This window comes from Carettochelys insculpta, chromosome 24, assembly GCF_033958435.1.
Source record: "Carettochelys insculpta isolate YL-2023 chromosome 24, ASM3395843v1, whole genome shotgun sequence".
Taxonomy (NCBI): Eukaryota; Metazoa; Chordata; order Testudines; family Carettochelyidae; genus Carettochelys; species Carettochelys insculpta.
Window position 1 is genome coordinate 14,985,590 of NC_134160.1, and position 23,059 is coordinate 15,008,648.

Here is a 23,059-nt window from a genome sequence, read left to right on the forward strand (position 1 = left end):
AGTAACTGTGGAGGACAGCCTATCTTGTGGAGCAGTTTGAACAGACCATCCCTGCTGACCAAGTCAAAAGCCTTGGTCAAGTCGATGAAGGCTATGTAGAGTGGCTTTCTCTGCTCCCTGCACTTCTCCTGCAGCTGCCTTAGAGAGAAGACCATGTCAACGGTAGACCTCTCTGCGCGGAATCCGCACTGCAATTCGGGGTACACTCTCTCAGCAATCTTCTGGAGTCTGCCAAGGATGACGCGAGTGAACAGTTTACCAGTGACACTTAGGAGGGAGATTCCACGGTAGTTGTTGCAGTCGCTTCTGTCTCCTTTGTTCTTATACAATGTTACAATGTTAGCGTCGCACATATCATGTGGAACCTCACCCTCTTTCCAGCACAGGCACAGTAGCTCATGTAGGGGTTCCAGGACTTCATTTACCTCGGGTCCACCATCACTGACACCCTGTCGTTGGACACTGAGCTAAATAGGAGGATCGGAAAAGCAGCCACAACTCTGTCCAGACTCAGCAAGAGAGTGTGGAATAACAACAAGCTGTACACTCACACCAAAATGCAAGTCTACAGAGCCTGCATCCTCAGCACCCTCCTTTATGGCAGCGAGACTTGGACCCTGTATGCCCACCAGGAAAAGAGGCTGAACGTCTTCCACTTGCGCTGCCTCAGGCGCATCCTTGGAATATCATGGGAGGACAGAGTGACCAACACCGCCGTCCTCGAGCAAGCTGGAATCCCAACCATGCACACCCTCCTCAGGCAGCATCGACTCCGCTGGCTTGGCCACGTCCACAGGATGAATGATGGAAGGATTCCAAAAGACATCCTGTATGGTGAGCTAGCCTCTGGCAAAAGACCTCCCAGACACCCCCAGCTGCATTACAAAGATGTCTGCAAGAGAGACCTCAGAGAGGTAGACATTGAGCTGGACAGTTGGGAAGAAGTAGCAGACAACCGCAGCAGATGGAGGCAGGGGTTACACAAGGCCTTCAGAAGAGCGAGTTGAAGATCAGACAGCTAGGAGAGGAGAAGCGAGCGCACAGAAAGCACAATAAGGACTTGCCAGACACCCACTACATCTGCAAGAGATGCAGCAAGGACTGTCACTCTCATGTGGGTCTTTATAGTCACAATAGACGCTGTAAATGAAGTCCTCAATTGAAACTTTAAAGGGCGCGATCCATAGTCTATGCAGACTGAAGGATGCCTACAGGATAAAGAGAAAGAGGTAGATGTGGTATTCCTAGACTTTAGTAAGGCATCTGATACAGAATTGTATGACCTTCTTGTCAATAATCTAGGAAAACATAACCTAGATAGGGCTACTATCAGGTGGGTGCATAGCTGATTGGATAGCTATTCACAGACAGTAGCTATTAATGGTTCAGTCATGCTGTAAGGGAATAACAAGTGAGGTTCCACAGGGGTCAGTTTTGGGGCCAGTTCTGTTCAATAGCTGCACCAATGATTTCGATCAAGGCTCAGCAACTTTTCCAAGGTGGAGTGCCAAAATTTGAACTTTTGACCTGTATCTATGGTCAGGTCAGGGTGCTGGTGGTACTTTTAAAGTCCAGATGCAGCCCCACACTCCTATGAGTACTGCCCTGCATATCAGCAGGGGCCCTGCATCACGGGCTTCAGCCCCAACCCCATACCTTGGTGGGGTGGGGGTGCCATGGTGTGGTTGGTCTCCCAAGAGTGGCACGCATGCCAGGGTTGCTGATCCCTGATTTAGATAATGGCATAGGCAGTACACTCATCAAGTTGCTGAGAGGGGCTGCAAATTCTTTGGAGGATAGGGTCAAAATTCAAAATGATCTGGACAAACTGGAGAAATGGTATGAGGAAAATAAGGTGAAGTTCAGTAAGGATTATCTGTGAAGATGAAACTGTGGATCTTCTACACAAATGTGAAGAGTGTGCTCTTGTATGGATGTAAGACCTGGTGTAGTAAATGTCTTCAAATCACAAGCTACAGACATTCATAAACAGATGCCTGAGGTACATCTGTTGCATCAAACTGCAAGACTTTATCACAAATGAGGAGCTTTGGAACAGAGCAGGACAAGAACCAATTGACATTGAAATAAAGAGAAGAAAGTGGGGATGGCTGGGCCACACTCTCATAAAACCATCATCCAGCATAGTCTATCAAGCTCTCACATGGAAACCACAAGGAAAACACAAAAGAGGAAGACCTCAGACAACGTGAAGAGGATCTACTGAGACTGAAGGACAACATCTGGGGTACTCCTGGAGTAATCTAGAAGTTTTGTCTCAAGACAGAGTGGAGGAGACTTGTGGTGACCTATGTTCCATGCAGAGTACAAGGTTTTAAGTCAAGAAAGTCAAGTCAATAAGGAGTACTCCAAAGTACTCCACTTAAGGAGGAACAATAAGTTTTACATGTATAAAATGGGAAGTGACTCCCAAGGATGGAGAACTGCAGAAAAGGATCCAGGGGCTCATCGTGAGCCACAAGATAAATCTGACACCATTGCAAAAAATCAAACATAATTCTGTGATGGAGTCACAGGAGTGTTATGAGCAAGACCTGAAAAGTAATGCTGCTCAGCTCTGCACTGATTAGGCCTCATCTGCAGTACTGTGTTCAGTTCTGGGCACCACATTTTAGGAAAGATGTGGACAAACTGGAGAGGGTGCAGAGAAGAGCAACTAAAATGATAAAAGCTCTAGAAAATATGACCTATGACAGAATATTTAAAGAACTGGGTTTGTTTAGTTTGGAAAAGAGAAGGAGGAGAGGGAACATCATAGCAGCTTTCCAGTACCTGACAGTTCTTACAAGGAGGAGGGAGAAAAATTATTCTCCTTGGCCTCTGATGATAGGACAAGAAGCAACAGGCTTAAATTGCAGCAAGAGAAGTTTAGGTTGAACATTAGGAAAAATTTCCTAACTGTCAGGATGGTTCCCATTGCCTGGGAACTGCTAACAGAAGGCGCTGCGGGGCATGCCTGCAGACACAGGTGCATCATACCCATGATGTTGCAACTGCTTTTAAGGAAGTATAGAGTTAAGTCAGTGGCTTCTAATAACAACAACTTGGAGTATGTGGGGGATATGCACCCAACAAGGTAAAACTGGCGTTACATAATATGGAGCAAGAAAATTTGCCGTCTTTTCTCACCACAGAAAAATTTATTTCAAGAGAGGTGATGGCAGTTAGTTCAAGGAAAAGAAATGAACACAAGTCAATGCAATGAAGTTAAATGTGAAACCACTGCAACTCATATGGTATGGTGCGGATGACACAAAACTAGGGGAGAGGTAGGTACGTTGGAGGCTAGAGCGAGAATCCAGAGTGACCTGGATAAATTGGAGGACTGGGCCAAAAGAAATCTGATGCAGTTCAATATGGAGAAGTGTAGAGTCGTGAACCTGGGGCGGAAGAATCCCAAACATTGTTGCAGGCTGGGGACCGACTGGCTCAGCAGCAGTATGATGGAAAGGGACCTAGGGGTGATGGTGGATGAAAGGATGGTTATGAGTAAACAGTGTGCCCTTGTAGCCAAGAAAGCTAACGGCATACTGGGGTGCATTAGGAGGAGCATTTCAAGCAGATCTAGAGAAATAGTTATTCATCTTTATTCAGCACTGGTGAGGCCACATCTGGAATACTGTGTCCAGTTTTGGACCCCCCCAGTATAAAAAGGATGTGGATTTGCTGGAGCAGGTTCAGCAAAGGGCAGCAAAAATGATTAAGGGTCTGGAGCACAAGACCTATGAGGATAGGCTGAGGGATATGGGCTTATTTAGTTTACAGAAGAGAAGACTTAGAGGTGATTTAATAGCAGCCTTCAACTTCCTGAAGGGGAGCTCTAAAGAGGAGGGTGAGAAACTATTCTCAGTGCTGTCTGATGGCAGAACAAGGAGTAATGGTCAGAAGTTGAAGAGGGAAATGTGTAGGTTAGATATTAGGAAAACCTTCTTCACCACACAGGTGGTGAAGCATTGGAATGCGTTGCCTATAGAGGTGGTGGATTCTCCATCCCTTGAGGTTTTTAAGTCCTGGCTGGACAAGGACTTAGTAGGGGTTGATCCTGCTTGAAGCAAGGGGCTGGACTAGATGACCTCCTGAGGTCCCTTCCAGCCCTATGATTCTGTGATTCTGTGTGGAAGGATTAGATTTCTCCCGTCAAACACCATTGCTAGACAGTGTCCAAGGTCTGGGAAGCTGTTTCTGTCTGAGACACCATCATATTCTGGTGTAATATTTTAGAGTTGCCGGAAGGTGGGTTCAGTTTAGGCAAATAGTCTGCAAATTGCACAGTACAGCTTAGATGTTGAAAAGTTGGAAAACTAAAAAATGGCCTATATGCTAGGAATGGCAGGTAGAACTTGGCTGTTGAAGGGGATCATTTCCAATATGGACCCAGGGAATGTTATTTTAATTGGCTTAGATGCTGTTTTACACTAAGATTTCCTGTCTCTGATAAATAAAAACGTTATATTCTCCACCAGTTCTTATGATGTAACGGAAATACAGGCAATGTTAAAATTACACAAGCATGCTTTAAAAGCAGCATGAAAGTTGTCCATGCCTCCCTTAAACCTGGATCTTAAACCTGGCTAGACCCTCAGAACATTTTATTAATAACAATAATATGATCAAGGCTATTGCACAAAAAATGCAGCAATAAATTGGCAATTCATCTGGTGTAGGGAACAGAAGAAATAAAATGAGAGCTTAGTGGAATGCACTTTGGAACAGTGGTACCCATCACCCAGCACCTCCCTGAGCCAAACAGTGATGTAGACACCACCATTGCAAAGGGGACAGAACTAGGAAGGACATTCCAGAAGAAGTAGGCATCCATCATATAATTTGGATATTATGTTGTCTTTGATGGTTGTACAATTAATAACCACGATTGTAGGCTGAGAAATATGTCGCTGGATAATATGCCTTTAAAATAAGCAATAAAGGAAAGAAATATAATTAAAATGAAAAAGCTGTTATCAATAAGGAAAAAGTGAAACATTGGCCTATTCCAAGCAAGGACATGAAACAATGAACAGAGCAGGAATTCACAGTACCTTGTAGCCTTGCAGTGGGAAGATGCCAAATTTTTATACGTCACTGTGACTGAGTTGAATAAATGTGGCAAGCATGCATTTGCTATGGTTTGGTATGTCTGACTTTGCTAGAGAGTTCTGGGAGACCAATACTCTTAGCATTATATAGATGCTGGGTGTGCTGAATCTGCACTTGAATGGTTAATAAAGCTCCAGCTGTATGTATCTTCAGTATTGAACTTTGAAGTATATCATCTGGGGGTCCAGCTCTCCCCAGAAAATAAGACATAAACGCATGTGATTACTGGACTTGGTCCAAGCTAAGGCAGATCAAAATGACCAGTCAGAATGGCATCACATTAAAGGCTCAAGTAAACAATTAATAAGAAGGAAACATTAATTAATCTGTGGGCCATATACATTTTGCAGCCCCTTCTATAATATTACATAAAGAAATCCCACAATAAAATGCTTACGGTGCATATTTCTGGAGCAACTGGCTCCTTTGAGAGCAGAAGGTAAAAATAAGAATAGCATATGTTAGCTCCCCATTGACATCTGCAGAGGTCCATAGCCCTGTGAGACAGAACACCTCAGAGTAAACAAGACCTGCCACCAAGGATCTTGGTGGGACTTTTGTACCCGAATGGCCCTTGGTAACCCAGACTCCAATTCACTGGACATTTGATAGAGCAAGTACCTGAGAGGGGAAGGAAGAGGAGGAAGAAGTGTCTACTTGTGGCCTTGCCTGCTTTGTTTGGCAATTGGGATACTGCGTAAGGCCAACCCAGTATTCATAGCATCATAGAATTCTAGGGCTGGAAAGGACCTCAGGAGGTTAACTGGTCCAGCCCCCTGTCTAAAGCAGGATCAACCCCAACTAAATCATCTCAGCCATGATGGTAGTTAACATTTTATGATTGGGGAATTAAAGCTTATTAGGGAAATGTATGTTATGTAACTTTTACTGCTTGCGTAATTCTTTCTCAGGTAAATTACTGTGCACCAAGCATATTGTTTTCCAAATTTTTGCTGGTACCAGTAACTATCTGCCCAGCCATGGGCCTTTAAAAATCCATTTATGCACCTTTTAAATAAGCAATAAATGTACTTAATAGAAAAGCGATAGTAGGATTGCAAGCAATGTGCAACAGGTTACATCTGTGACCTAGTGGGTACTGCAAAGTATGAATAGTTCATGATGATCTTGATGAGGATTGACGACAGCAATGAGTGGACCAATCATAAGTGTGTGATATACTGTTTTAACCAATAGTATTAAGGATAAGTTTGTGTATAAGCAGATTGGCTATTATGTTGGATGTCTGGTATGCCCTGTATCCACACCCTGTGCTTGAGCCTGATCAACTCCAGTGCAGTTTGACTGTATGCCAATAAAGAAACCTCAGTGACAAGGCTGGAGCTGAACTGATTTCTTGGACTCTAGAGAAGTAAATACGGTGCTCTCTCTGAACTGGAAGGGTGTTGTGGATAAACTGAAAAGAGCTCCGAGGGAATCCCAGCAAACAGCTGGTGTGACAACCTGCCCTCAACCAGCTCATAACTTGGCTGAAGTCGTGGGTGAAAACCAGATGGGCAGCCACGGTCCTTGGATAGGATTTGACATGAGACCTGCCCTTCCCAGATGGGTGAGGTGCTACTTTGCCTATCTCCCTGGGTGGCAACAAAGGAGTTTCAAGTATCAGAGGGGTAGCCGTGTTACAGCAACGAAGGGTCCTGTGGCACCTTATAGACTAACAGAAAAGTTTTGAGCATGAGCTTTCGTGAGCACAGACTCACTTCATCAGATGCTGGTCCAGAATCCCACAGACCCAGCAAAATTGAAGACTCACCTCTTCAGGACCTTGCAATTGGTAAAGCAAACAAGTAAGTCATTGCGGTGGCAGCTCTGCTTGCATACAAAGTCAGCATCAACAAGTGAAGTGCCCCTGCTAGCCAATAAACCCTTGCCGGCTCTTCCTGACTCTGTGAAGTAAACAACAAATCTGAGGTCTCCAAGAAGACAGCAACAGACTATCTCTCCATCGTGCTTCTCAGGAAGGAATTAGAGCGTGTGATTACATTTATGAAATCAGTATTCCAGCCTGCCTCGACTACATGCATTGTAAAGGACAGTTAGGTGAAATAAGGCTGCTCTTAGATCATTAAAGTTAAATTTACTCTCTAGAAAGCAGGTATTGATTTTTATATATAGCCTTTCTGTTTCCATTATCCTGACTATCACTTAAATCTTAACCTTGATAGTAAATGTATGATGATTTCCTAAAAATCAGTCTCAGTGTCGTGATGTTGTATAGTGTTAATCCTCAGCTGGATCAAGCAAGTTGTTGCATACACTGTCCCCTGGGGATAACAAGCCTGATATTTCAGGGAGGAGCCAGTGACAGGGACTGGGCATCACAGGGTAATGCTTCAAAGAGGTCAGGGGCTGGGATGTACCTACTGTTAACCTGCCAAACAAAAAGGGCTGGCATTGCCCAGAAACAATGAGCAGTCCTGTGGCACCTTATAGGCTAACAGATATATTGGAGTATAAGCTTTTGTGGGCAAAGACCCACTTCTTCAGATGCATCAGATGTAATTTACTGTTTGGGTAATTCTTTCTCAGATAAATTACTGTAATAAGCATATCATTTTCCAAATTTTCACTGGTATCTGCCCAGCTGTGGGCCATTAAAAATCCATTTCAGCACCTTGTAAATATGCAATAAATGTGCCTAGTGGAAAAGAGATAGTAGGATTGCAAGCAATGTGCAACAGGTTGCCGCTGTGCCCTAGTGGGTACTGCAGTGCATGAATAGCTCGTGATGATCTCATTGGGGATTGACTACAGCGATGAGTGGACTAATTATGCATAACGTGTGTGATATAGTGTATTAACCAAGAGTATTAAGTGTAAGTCTGAAAATAAGCAAATTCAAGATTATGTTGGATGTGTGGTATGTCCTGTAGCCACCATAAGCTTTTGTGGGCAAAGACCCACTTCATCAGATGCACCAGATGTTATGTAACTTTTACTGCTTGTGTAATTCTTCCTCAGATAAACGACTGTGCATTAAGCATATTGTTTTCCAAATTTTCACTGGTACTAATAATTATCTGCCCAGCTGTGGGCCATTAGATGCATCTGAAGAAGCAGGTCTTTGCCAATGAAAGCTTATGCTCCAACATATCTGTTAGTCTATAAGATGCCATAAAAGTTCTCATTGTTTTTGTAGACTTCAATAGATACCCCTCTAACTGCCCAGAAATGATTGTTTGGGTATTTGTCAGATTGGATGTATCACGTTTCTGAAACCCAAAAAACTATGAGTGAGTCTTTCTCTTGCTGCAGTCAGTAGGTAACAAGGTGACTCACTGTCCTGGGTATCCTGAGAACCACCACAGTCTCTGTAACATTCTGGAAAGTTCCCAGTAACTCCAGTCATCATTTAGATATAGCTGTGACACTGTATATAAAGCACCCAACGTAAAGTGTAATGGGAAAGGTTATATTCTGCTGAAACAACTTATCTATCTAAAGAGAGAAAGACAGCACATATGAAGTTATGAGATTGTGTAAAAACAAAAAGCAGTCAAGTAGCACTTTAAAGACTAGCAAAATAGTTTATTAGGTGAGCTTTCGTGGGACAGACCCACTTCTTCAGACCATATCCAGACCAGAACAGACTCAATATTTAAGAAACAGAGAACCAAAAACAGTAAGCAAGGAGGATTGTGTAGAGATTGTGTAGTGTGGTTGTCCATAAAATTGTCTGTGAATTGGGGAATTGTCCAGCTATTAGATCCCCAATGACAACATCAAAGGACATAACCAGCTCCTGGGTAGGTGTTGAACAACCATCAAAACACATTTTCCAGCAAGACATTCTACAGTTCAAGGACTCAGTTGCACAAGTCCACATCAGGGGGATTGTTCAAACCTACCTGCTGATGCAGAAACGCCCATCAGACATTCCCGGTCTTCTGTTTTCCAAGCACATGGAATGAGGATATCAATAAAAGACAAGGAGAAGGGAATAAAATTAATCTTAAACTCTGATGGTAGGAGAAGATGCAACAGGATTAAATAGACAAAAGGGAGGTTTAGCTTAGACAGCTGGAAAAATTTCCTAACTGGCAAAGTGGTTAAACACTGCAGTTAATTGCTGAGGGAGGTTGTGGAATCTCCATCATTGATGATTTTTAAGAGCAGGTTAGACAGACACCTATCAGGGATGATCTAGATGGTGCTTAGTCACAGAATAACACAGAATCATAGGGCTGGAAGGGACCTCAGGAGGTTATCTAGTCCAGCCCCCTGCTTCAAGCGGGGTCAACCCCTACTAAGTCATCCCAGCCAGGACCTTGTCCAGCTGGGACTTAAAAACCTCGAGGGATGGAGAATCCACCATCTCTATAGGCAACGCATTCCAATGCTTCACCACGCTCCTGGTGAAGTAAATTTTCCTAATATCTAACCTTCTCCTCTCCCTCTTCAACTTCAGACCATTACTCCTTGTTCTGCCATCTGGCACCATTGAGAATAGTTTCTCATTCTCCTCTTTAGACCTTCCCTTCAGGAAGTTGAAGTCTGCTATTAAATCACCTCTAAGTCTTCTCTTCTGTAAACTAAACAAGCCCAAATCCCTCAGCCTATCCTCATAGGTCTTGTGCTCCAGACCCTTAATCATTTTTGTTGACCTCCGCTGAACCTGCTCCAGCAAATCCACATCCTTTTTATACTGGGGTGCCCAAAACTGGACACAATATCCAAGATGTGGCCTCACCAGTGCTGAATAGAGGGAAATAACCATTTCTCCAGAACTGCTCAAAATGCTCTTCCTAATGCACCCTAGTATGCATTAGCCTTCTTGGCTACAAGGACACACCGTTTACTCATAACCAGCCTTTCATCCACCATAACCCCTAGGTCCCTTTCCATCGTACTGCTGCTGAGCCAGTCGGTCCCCAGCCTGTAACAATGCGTGGGATTTTTCTGCCCCAGGTGCAGGACTTTACATTTCTCCTTGTTGAACCACATCAGATTTCTTTTGGCCCAGTCCTCCAATTTATCCAGGTCAGTCTGGATTCTCTCTCTACGCTCCAATGTATCTACCTCTCCCCCTAGCTTTGTGTCATCCGCAAACTTGCTGAGGATGCAATCCAGTCCCTCATCCAGGTCATTAATAAAGATACTGAATAACAGCAACCCCAGAACCGAGCCTTGCAGCACTCCTCTTGAAAACAACTGCCATCCAGATATTGAGCCATTGACCACTACCCGTTGGGCCTGACCATCAAGCCAACTTTCTATCCATCTTATAGTCCAAGGATCCAATCCATATTTCCTTAACTTACAGACAAGAATGTTGTGGGAGACCATTTCAGAAGCCTTGCTGAAGGCAAGGTATATCACATCCACTGACTTTCCCATGTCCACGGACCTTGTCATAGAAACTAATCAGATTGCTCAGGCAGGACTTGCCCCTGGTGAATCCACTTTGGCTACTTTTGATCTCTTTCCCCTCTTCCAGGTGCTTCAAAATGTGTTCCTTGAGGATTCCCTCTGTTATTTTCCCAGGGATTGAGGTAAGGCTGATGGGTCTGTAGTTCCCTGGATTGTCCTTTTTTCCTTTTTTAAAAATGGGCACTAGGTTTGCCTTTTTCCAGTCATCCAGTATCTCCCCTGATCTCCAAAAGTCTTCAAGGATAATGGCCAAAGTTGCAACAATGACCTCTGCCAATTCCCTCAGTACCCTCGGGTGCATTAAATCCAGACCCATGGACTTGTGCACATCTAATTTTTCTAGATAGCTCAGAACTTGTTCCTTCCCCACAGATGGCTGCCCTCCACCTTCCCATATTGCATTGTCTAGGACTGTCATGTGGAAGTTGACTTTGTCCGTGAAAACTGAGACAAAACAAGCATTGAGTACTTCAGCTTTTCCTACATCATCTGTCACTGTTACCTCCCTTAACCAGTAACGGCCTCACACCTTCTCTGACAGCCCGTTTACTGTTAACATGCCTGTAGAAACCCTTCCTGTTACTCTTCACATCCCTTGCCAGCTGCAGTTCCAATTATGCTTTTGGTTTCCTGATTACTGCCCAGTATTCTCCAGCCATATGTTTATACTCCTCCTTAGTTAACTGTCCACGTTTCCATTTCTTGTATGCAACCTTTTTGAATTTAAGCTAACTAAGGATTTCCCCATTAAGCCAAGCTGGTTGCCTATCATATTTGTCCTGGCATGAGTGCAGAAGAATGGACCTGATGACCTGTCAGAATTCATTCCACTTCTCTAATTCTATGGCTTATTTTTGTCTCCTCCACTGCCCATGCTAAAGGCAACAGAATGCTCTAACTGAGAAGACTGATCCCCAGGCTAACAGGGAAAGCCTGCATAGGAAAGACTGTAACCAACCTGCAGTGTCCAGTACCTAATCTAATAAGGTTGAGAATTTAGACTGCTGCTTATCTCTTTGTCAGTAAACACTCTGACTTCTTACCTATCACCTCTCTCTCTTTCTCCATATGTATATTATTACAGTGGATCTGTCTGTCTCTGTCTGCAGTGCTATGTGTTAAACACTCCTTTAAACCATGAGAGTTATGACCACAGCTTACCTTAACTCAAACCACGGTCAAGGTTTAGTTGTGCCTGGAAAGTGGGAAATGCCTGAAATCCCAGGATTTCCCAGAACATGGAAAGAGAGGAGGCAGAGGGAGGTCAAATGGAGGGGCACAGACAGAAGGGACACGATATCATGAGTGACCACTTGGAGCAGCTGCAGCACCAAAAGAGAGGCAGGCGGGAGGGGGCTCTGCCATCTTGCCTGCCAAGAAAACCAGGTAAGTACTTGTCCTATCCCAAGCCCAAAGCCTGTGTTCCTGCCCCTTCTCCCTCCTGCCTCATGTGGAAAGCCTACAGGACACAGAGTGGGCTGCTGGAGATGGGGCAGCCCCCAGACAAGCAGTGGGCCATAAGATAGGGGAAGTTCCTGAAGGGGGAGTAACCCCCAGACTTTGCCCCCTCAAGACAGCTGGCAGAGCATGGGGCACAGCTGGAGGGTAAGAGCCCCCAGATCCTGGCCCCTCCCCAGACAGCCCACAGGTCAAGTGGGGGAATTGGAGGGGGGCAGTCCCCCAGAGCCTTCCCCTGCAGACCACCTGCACGCTGTTGGGGAGGGGAACTCACTGGGTGCTGGGGGTAGCTCCCGAAGCCTGTCCCATCCCACATTCTGCAGGCTGAATGGGGCCATTGGAAGCTGGTGGAAGACCCCAGAACATCATCCCCACTTCAACGGTCTAAAGGCCATAGTGGAGCTGTTGCAGGAGGGCAGGGCAGCCCCCAAAGCTGGTCCCCCGCAGACAGCTGTAGGCCACAAGGGTCACTGGAGGTGGGGGGCAGCCCCTGGAGCACCCCAACACATAGGTTGCAGAATAGAGGGGGGCCAGTGGAGGCTGTGGGTATCCCCCAAAGTACTATCCCTTCAGACCAGTGCAGGGCCAGGTGGAGGAGCAGCTGAAGATCAGATTGCAGAGTGCTGCCATGCACCCGACAGACTGCAGGACACTACCCCAAGCAAAGGCCCCCTGGAGAAGCTGGAGGCCTGGGGACAGACAGGCTGCAAGCCAGGGAATAGGGGGCAGCCAGAGGCCAGGGCCAGCCCGTACAGCCCCAGCCTCCACCCAGCAAGCACGCAGCCCTGGACCCCTTCATCTCAGGAGGAGTCACTTGCCAGGGAGTCCAGCCCTGGCCCCCTGGGATGAGCTGATGATGCAGCTGCACCACCCCCACCACCACAGGTGGCCCTGATAGCCTCCCACCCCCGAAATCCCAGCCCCCTATCCTGAGATCCCTGCCCTAACTTCTGCACCTCCAACCTGCCTTGAGCCCCACCAACCCTCTGCCTTAAGCCAGCCATCCCCTGTCCCTCCTTGTTCCTGAACCCTCACTCCAACCTTCACTTTTCTTCATTTTTGAAAAATACCATCATTGAAAAAAGCATGTCCATTCTTAGTTTATTTTCAAAAGATTGCTTGAATTAAACATAAGTATCGGGAATAGCTGTGTTAGTCTGTACCTGCAAAAATGAGAAGTCCTGCAGCACTTTATAGACTAACAGATTTATTGGAGCATAAGCTTTCATGGGCAAAGATCCGCTTTGTCAGATGCATCTTCGCCCATGAAAGCTTTTGCTCCAATAAATCTATTAGTCTATAAGGTGCCACAGGAGTTCTCATTGTTTTTCTTTCAATTAAATACCAAGCAACACCAGGTACATATGCTACCCATCACCTAAACCCCATCTTTTGTAATCAATACACTTTTTCCAGAGTTTACCTTTACCAGTGAGTTTGACTGAATTGCTTGGTAAACGTTCTCAAATTGCAGAGAGCCATATGCTGTCGTCATCATCATCATCATCAACAACAACCATGGGTTCAGCACTCATTGGTTTCTGATGCCTCTCTCACTATTTCCTTCCATCTTTCTATCCAGTATGGAGTGGCTTAGTTTCTGTAGACTAGCTCTGCACGAATCTACTGTATCCTCTACCCAGTCTGTATGGGGTCTGCCTCTTCTATTCAAACCATCCATTATGCTGAATACAAGGGTCTTGATTTTTCATTTATCATTCATTTTGCAAATATACCTGAATAGTTGTGACTTGCATTGTATAACCTTCTGCAGTAGGTTCTCTTTTGGCTGTATCTTCCTATATAATTCCTTATTGGCGACCTTCTGCATCCATCCTAATCTCAGGATCTTTCTATAACAACCCCTCTAGAACGCCAATATCCTTCTCTTCAAATCTTTTGTTATCACCCAAGTCTCACATTCATACAACAGGCTTATGAATATATACATTTTCAAGATGCTCAGCTTTGTTCCTAAGCTAATCACTTTGCTTTTCCAGATCTTATCCATTGCCTTTGCACTCACTCGTTTCGCTGTTCTAGTTGCTATTTCCTTCTTACAGTCTAGATCATACGTTATGTTGCTCCTCACATACATGAACTTCTCTACATTCTCTAGTTTCATCCCTTCTATACTGATCTTCCTTCCTATTTCCTTATCTACAAATACCATTGTTTTTGTTTTATCAATACTCACAATCAGTCTGTACTGCTTTCTTTCCTCATTTAGCACCTGCACTGTTTTTGCTAGCTCCTCATCTTCCTCAATAACTATATCATCCGTGAACCTCCAGTTGTTAATTCTTTTCCCATGCACAAATATCGCTTCTACCTCTTCCTTGATCTTGTCCATCACTCTCTCCGGATGCGTGATGAAGATATTCAGCGAGATTGGATCTCCTTGTCTTGTACCTCTCCTCATTCTAAACCAGCTTCCCCAACTCCCCACATGTTCTCAACGCTGCCTCTGTATTGTCATTGATATTCTTCAACAGCTGTATCAGTCTGCTATCCACTACGTACGACTCCAACAACACCCAAGTCACTTTCTGATCTATACTGTCAAATGCCTTCTGAAAATCAAGGAAGCAAGTGTAGATGTTCTTGTTCTTTCATCAAGCTTTCTCCTCTATCAATCTTAATTCCAATATCTGCAGTATGGTACTCCTATCTTTCCTGAACCCAGCTTGCTCACCTGCTAGATGTTGTTCTATCTGTGATCTTAGTCTCTGTCACTATCATCATCAGCACCTTGCCTAGATGACTCTTTAGAGCAATTGTTCTGTAGTTCTTGCACTCTAATGCTCTTCCTTTCTTGCATATTGTCACTAGCAAGGATCTTGTCCATTCCTTAGGTGCCTTCCCTTCTTTCCATGCTATATTACATAATTGGTATATTTTCTGAATCATACTTTCTCCATCGTATTTGATCATCTCTCCCATGATCTTATCATTTCCAGGGCTCTTGTTGTTCTTTAGTCATTTCACTGCTCTTTCTACTTCCTCCTTCGAAATATCAGTCTTGTTCTCAAAGCTCAGTGGAGATATCTCTTTCAGTTCTTTGATTAGTCCCTCTGAGACACTCAGGTCCAGCTGTGCTTATACAGATCAGTGCAATATCTTATCCATTGGTGCGCAATCTTCTTGTTCAGGAGCACCTTGTTGTTCTGGTCTTTGATCACCATCTGTTTCAGCTGCCACTTCCTAGTTATATTCGTGATCACCTAATACACCTCCCTGGTCCTACATTCACCATAATACCTCTCTGTATCTTCATACTGCTCCTCTAACTATTTCACCTTATCCTTTCTGGCCTCTTTCCTTATCTCATTGCATTTCACCCTATATTGCTGTTCCACCATCTTGGAAACATCCCTTCTGATCTTGAACACTGTCTTCTCTTGGACCAACTTCAATGTCTCTTGCGTAATCCGCTTCTTAAGATCTTCTCTTTTTCCAGAACAGTCTGCTCAATTGCCTCTTCTATTGCTGTGGCTATCCTTTCAACTCTCTCATCTAGGTATTTCTCTTCAAGCGCTGCTCTGTACTCATTCCCTATTTCTTTCTCGCCTAGCCTCGTCACAACTCTTCCCTTCTTAAACTGTGTCTTACACTTTCTCTTGAGTTTCATCTTGATGTTTGCGCTCAGTAGACTGTGGTCCGAGTCTATAACCACTCTCTGGAAAGTTCAGCACTGTTGTACTGATGTTACCAATCTTCTTCTTATGAAAATTATATCTATCATGTTCTTGGACTTCCAGTCATTCCATCGCCATGTCCACTTCCTACAGTCCTTTTGTTGGAATCTCATGTTGCAGATCTCCATCCCATGCTCCACAGCAAACTTTAGTAGTTTCTCACCTTGTTCATTTCTTTCTCTGTATCCAAACCTTCCCATGACTCTCACCAAATCTTCATTATCTGTTCCAACTTCGCGTTCTAATCTCCTTCAATGATTGACACATCTCTCTTTGATATCTCCTCCAGCGTCTTTGTCAAGTCTTTATAGAATAGCTCATTCTCTTCCTTTGTACTATCCAGCATGTATGCATACACCTGAATCACCAAGATGTTGAATAGTTTTGCTTCAAATACACTACCATCATTCTTTTACTCACCAGTTTGTACCCTAATAGTCCTCGAGCTCTTTTGATAAGAAGGAATCGAACTCCTGCCTCATGCTTCGTTTTGTTCCCTGACCAAATGACTTTGCAACCACTCATCTCTCCCAATGTCGTCCAATGCATCTCCACCAGTCCAAGTATATTGCATCAGTATCTCTCCATTTCCTTCTGAAGCAGCTCTAATTTTCCAGTCACCCACAGTGTTCAGATGTTCCATGTTCCAATTGATAGCATATATGTTAGTTGTAATTTTCTTTTGGTAGCCAACTTATTGACCCAACACCAATTGCTCGATTGGTGTCACAGACCTTGTTTATCTGGGCAATGTCCGAGTTGGCATCTTTTATCATTTAGTCATACTGGCATCAAATGTAATTTGTATTGTTGTTTCACAGTCAGTGCACTGTCACTCATCTGACCAACCCTCCTACTTTATCCAGGCTTGGGACTGGTATGGAACCCCCAGAAGCTTTATGGTGTAGTTAACTTTTGGAGCAAGCTCCTACACCAGCTTCCAAGATCAAAAATCTATACAATACACAGTTCTCTCAGAGAGAACATACCTGGTATTACACTGATAAGAACAGAAACTACCCCGCAAGCCAGTACATTCCCTAAGTACAAGGTGAAGTTGCAGGAAATTAGCTGGTGCATTTTTCTTTGCGATTTGTGAGTGGCTGTGGGTGCATTCATGCAATCTAGCTAGGTGTGGGCTCCACATGTGGATTTACTGAGCAATAACAGCACTTTGAGGGGTTTGCTGCTATTCACCAGTGAGAAAGAAAACCCATATTAGTGAGTTAAGGGGACACAAGGGTCTCACAGTCCCAAGTTACACAGTGGTGATCCTATCACAGCCCTCCATTCCTGTTGACTCAGAACCCTTCTGCCTCCAGCCCACATGGGCATGGTAACTGCTGACTTGTACAATACAGCTTTTCCCATTGTAAGAGAAAGTCTAGGTGTGGAGCTAATGCCCTGATTCTAAAGCTGTAAACTCTACTCCAGGCTCTGCTACATATTTTCTGAGTGATTTTAAGAGAGTCATTTAATTTAACTTGATTTCCTTGTCTATAAAACAAGGATAGCAATGCTTCCTGTGTGTTAAGCCCGCTGAGGTATTTGGATGTTGCAGTGATGAGTGCCATAGTTAAACCAATAAATAATGTGTCTTCAGTGCAGAAATAGGAGCATTTCGAAGTGAACTCAGCAAAAAAAAAAAAGCCCAATGGCAACTCAATCAACATACATCATGCTGCTTTTATGAAACAAGCCCGTGGAGTGTTGTTAAGAACAAAACCTTTCAACAGTAGATTTGCAAACTGTTCTGCATCGCAATAGCTCTGGCAGGGAAGGGAGAGGAGATTGACCTGCTTTGATGCTATTTCTGAGCAGTTCTTGCTTGTAAAGTTAAGAGCAATTCAAGTGAGGTTGAGGAAATTGACCCCGCTCTGGTTCAATTAGAGAGAGCGTCTACATATGCAGAATATGTTCTGTGAGATACAGCCGTGGCTTTTCACCTGCAGATGAAGTTCAGAAGACCAGATTTTTCTTTCACTTAAAACACACAAACTGGGATCTCCAGTGGGATTGGTCCAACCTCAAACAGTGCTCTTTGCAGTCGGGCGTCTTTGCCAGAACGGTGCTCGGACGTCCAATCTACTCCCTTTGATATTAATCACCTTGGCCTTCACCTTGCTCACAGTTTTTGCTTTAATCCTCTGTAGTTCAGGTTTGAGGTCTTTAGCTTTGCTATATATTAGCAAAGCATTGACTGTTGTTCTAGGCCTTTAGCCTTACACCAAGCCTGATTCTCAGGCCCTCGCATTACTAAACTCTTAATGACTGGGCAGTTATATTGGCAATCCACAAAGTATTGGTGCTATGCTGGAGATAGAATGACTCAAAGAAAATCTCATCGGAGACAGAATGGAGCATTGAGAGCTCATGGGGCTGTTGATGAGGTTATGGCTCTTGATCACGCAATAAATCAAACTATAATGTAGATAAACTCCCTTTCATCAGATCTCTGAATCCAGCCTGCTCTAGTAGTCATTGCTGCCCTTGCTCTAGTGTCTAGGCAAAATGTAAGGGTATGGGAAAATCACACAGGAAGAGCTGGACTCTAGATCACCCTGTTGTCAACCTTGTATGAATTTACAAGGCCTAGAAACCTACACACATTGCTTCTACAGCAAGATTCTGATGGCTTCTGCCACAACAGAAGACAGGGTTCACAATTCCCACTGAACACTAAGTCTCTCAAATTGCTGCTTAGTGACCTCTGTGAATGAGTTGTGGACAACTCCTTGGGCCAGGTGCCCATCTCCCTAAAGTCAGCACTGTGACTTGATGGCCTATGAAGCTTGACCCTTGTTCTTCTCACAGCAGCTCTCAGGGCCAGGGCTGGTAGAGAGCTGTGGGACAGGGGCAGAAGATGTTTACTCAGGTGGGGTGAGTGGGGCAGCTACCAATGTTCCCTCTATTTTTTTCTAACCATGGGCAAAATAAATTTTGTTATATGCACCATGTGCACCACGAAGAGAAACATTGTGGATGCTCTGCTCATCAGTTCGGCACCACCTGAATCCCTCCTGTGTGGATGCCCAAGCACTCAGCTTACAAGGAACACTGGCAGCTGCTCAGGGAACAAAGCTCTGGTGGCATGAAAATACAACCAGAGACGATGCAAGGGGTGATATGTGAGAGCTCATAGAGTCACATGTCCCTTCCACAAATTTTGGCTGAACCCCCACTGCTCAAAAATGTGGAGTGTCCCACTAAGGTGAGACAGGCTCAGCTCCAGATTTCTGGCCTGATCCACACACAACAAAGCACCAACACACAGCAGTTGTATGACTTTAAATATATCAATACAGGAAAAGTGGTACAACCAATGCTTTTTTCCTAGAAAAAAGGGAGCTGGAACTCAAGTGTGATGATTCATCATAGGGGTTAGAGTGTTCAGTTTTAACACTCTGGTCCCCACGCTGCTGGGGGCTTCTGTCCCAGTCCTCAAGCTGCTGCGGGACTAATGGGGGTTCCTGCCCCAGTCTGTGCGCTGCTGCAGAACTGGAAGTGAAAATGTTTGTGGTGTTCAAATGGAAAAAGGGTTCCAGAACTCTGTTCTGGTGCATTCTGCCAGAAAACAAGCCCTGGGTGCAATACCTTCTTCTGCCAAAATGGTTAGGGTTAAGGTGGGGCCAGATGCAGTTACTATGGTACAAAGATGCTTTACACTGATAAACACTATACTAGGTCCACACAAGTGTGTGTACAGATACAGCCACACAAATGCCTCCATCTAACCTTTGCCTCAGTTCCCTATCTCTTAAAAGGGGGTAACAGTCCCTACCTTACAGGGAAGTAAGAGGATAAAAATCCAATAAGCTGCTCAAATGCTAGAGCAATGAAGATCACTTAGTTACACAGAGTCTGGTCTCTTCGCATCCAAGCAGGGTATGACAAACATGAGCTTCGCCATAATAGTGTCTGAATGCCAGATATCCTTCTGATTTGTGGAACGCTGAATGTGCGATTATATTGGGTGAAATCAATGACGCTGTACAGAAAATAGGGAAAATGAAACAATGGCTGAAGATAAGAACAGTTATATGAGGCCAGGTCAATGGTCCAATTAACCCTGTACGTGTCTTCCACCCATGGCCAGTGCTAGATGCTTCAAGTGATTCATCCCTTGTTGTCAAGTCACAGCTCCTGTAAGTCAAGGGTGAGGGACTTCTAGAGCATCCACTTGCATGCCTGACCATCTTGATCAATAGCCTCTGCTGGACACATTCCCCATGAACTTATCTCATTCTTTTCAGAATCACGTTATACGTTTGGTCTTCACAACATCCCCCCCTGGAAGTTAGTTCCACAGGTTGACTTCCTTGTGTTTGTTTTAAACCTGCTGCCCATTCATGTCATTGGGTGACCTCTGGTGGAAAATAACAGTTCCTTATTTACTTAGGCTATGTCTACACAGGCAAGCTATTTTGAAATAACTGCAGCATTTTGAAATGACTTTGGCAGTGTCTAATGATAAACATGCTATTTTAAAATAACATGGAAATAGCGGCTGCATTATTCCAATTCTAGAAAACTTCATTCTATGAGGAATAATGCTTATTTCAAAATCACTAATTTGAAAAAGGCTCTATTGAAACACAGAATTAGCACTAGTTTGAAATAAGCAATAAGCCGTAAAAAGCTCTAATGGCACTATTTTGAAATAGTGTTATGTGTCCAGAAATACTATTTTGAAATAGCCAGGTGCTATTTTGAAGTGCATTTTGCATGTGGTTGTGTTATTTTGAAATGAGATATTTCAAAATAGCCTTTTCAAATTATCTTATTTCAAAATAAGGCTGCTGTGTAGATGTAGGCTTGTCCACTTCCTCCAGACCATTCATAATTTTATAGACCTCTATCATATTTTCCCCCTTAGCTGTCTCTTTCTCAAGTTGAAAAGTCCCAGTCCTTTTAATCTCTCCTCATAAGGCAGCTATTCCATTCCCATTATCATTTGTGTTGCCTTTCTCTGTAGCTCTTCCGTTTCTAATCAATTGTTTTGAGATGGGGGAGCTAGAATTGTTACAGGACACTGGCAACCCCACTAGCTCTGTAGCGGCTGCTCAATCCCATCTTCCCTCCGCAAAGCCTACCAAACTGGTTTGGATACGAAGGGTCAAAAGCTTGCTCGTGCCTGGATACAGATTCCTGATGTGAAGACTCACAGCTCCTGTTGGGTAAGCACAGCTGAAACCGGGGTCTGGAACCAAGGGCTAGTCTCAGAGTGGGCGACTCACAGAATTTCTGCCTCAGGAGCCAGGCAGAATTAGCAAAGGGTTTAAGGGGCTGCAGCTTAGGGATCTGGGCTATGGGGAACCCTCTTAGCCCAGGGTCCTGGGAAGCAGCCTCTAAAGCGCCTGCATGCTGAGTTCCAGGCAGGCTCTGCCTGGTGTGGGGGAGGGGGGGCAGCTCCACATGGGGCTGTTCCCCCTGCCCCCTACCAGGCCGCAGCCCCATGCATTGCCGATAGCACAGAGGAGCTCTGTCCTTGTGCTCACCTACAGGCTTTTCCCAGAATCATGGCCAATGGGAGAGGTGGGGTGGGGCCTTCAGGCACAGGGCCAAACAGGAGCTGCGCCAGGTAAGCGTCCTAATTCTCCACCCCTGCTCGACCTGTCCCTACTTCCCAGACCCTGCACTACCACCTGCCACCTGCTCCTATCTCCAACCTCAACCCCCTAGCCTACTCCTGCCCTCTCTCTCCCTCCCAGACCCCACACCCCCAGACCTCTCCTGCATGCTGCCTCCTGCCCAGATCTCACACAGTCCAATCCTGTACCCGACCTCCTGCCCAGGCCCCCATCCTCACCCCCAGCCCAATCCCGCAACCTGTCTCCTGCCCAGACCCTGCCACCCAGCCCAGTCCTGCACCTACCCTCCACCCAGATCCCCCAGCCCACACCTGCACCCAACCTCCTGCCCAGACACTGCATCCCCACCCCAAGCCTGCTCCCTGGCAGCTCCCCCTGCACTTTGAACCCCTCAGTTTAGCCCTAGCCATGAGATCTGAGGGGTCCCAGAAGAGATAGGCCCACCCTGCCCAGGAGAGACAAACGCCCATGGACTGGCACCTGAGGGAGTGCACTCCAGAAGGCACCAGCCCCACAAATGTGACACAGGGTATGAGATTCCCTCAAAACAAGGCTGAGGGGAAATCAGCTGTGAGGGCCTTATGCTCATCTTTGCTACCACAACCTGGGTGACATATGAGATGTTTCCAGTCATGGCTGATGAGCCCAAGCCCTTTAGTAGATTTAATACAGCTGCACACCTTTACCCCCTCTAAGCACACTGCCAGGACATGCCTTAAAGAGAAATGAGCTCATTTCTCATTTAGCAGACGCAGAACTACAGCCATTCATTAGGTGATACAGCACACTGCTCGTGTCAGAGTGGTTTTGGTGCCATTTAGCTTTATTTCCAGGGTTTGCTGGGCTATTAGGTGATAATGAAAGATTTTCGCCCACATCCATGAAAGTGATTTATTTGGCTTTTGGTTTGTGCATGTGCATGTGGGGATTGGTCTTGTCTGTTTGTGGTCTTGAATGCAGATTTCTTGACCTTCATCCTTCTTCATCCTTTCTTCATCCTTCATCTTGACCTTCATCCTTTCTTCATCCGCTGTGCCTCAGGGTGGTTTGATAGTTTCACAACTGCTAACTGGGTGTGAGGAGTCTTTGCTTTGTGGAGAGGGATCCTGATTCCCAGAGTGCCGAACACCTACTCTCTGCTAGTCAGAGCCCTTTAAGACATCTTGAATTGAGCGTGCCAAAACTGAAGTACCCGGATCCCTCTTTGCTTTTGAAAGTCTTAACCCTGTTCTTCACCTACTCCCCCGCCAACCCCCAAACCTGAATCCCTCTCTGTTTCAAACATAGGGGCAGCTACACTAACTCTGGTGTGAATAGGTGGTCACAGTGGGCACACAATGAACTTTTTAAGAAGGGCTATAGTAGCTAAGGTGACCTCCCTGTTCACTACTACAAATGTTTTTGGAGACTGATGTGGTGGTACCTTTCACGGAAGAGAGGTGCGGTATGGCTTCTAAGAGCTGGAGAACCCTTTCAGTGAGAAAAGGTGCCCTGGCCAAATGTATCTGAAGAGAACCCACGTTCCACGTCAACTTTTATCGCTTCTGGCTCCCACCTCCCCCACTCCCCATCCATCATTCTGGAGTATCAGGAGAGAGAGAGGAAGGACGGGTGAAGCCATTCTGTTTCCCTCAGCCAGGGGAAACCAGTGGCCATTGTCACGCCTACACATCCTTTATAAAAATTGGCTTATGAATAAGAAAATGCAAAACTCGAAGATGCTATAGGCAAAATGCCTCCCGTAACATATCGCTTTTAAAGTTACAGTCTGCTGAATTGGCATATCCTGTTTCTGTGCATGTA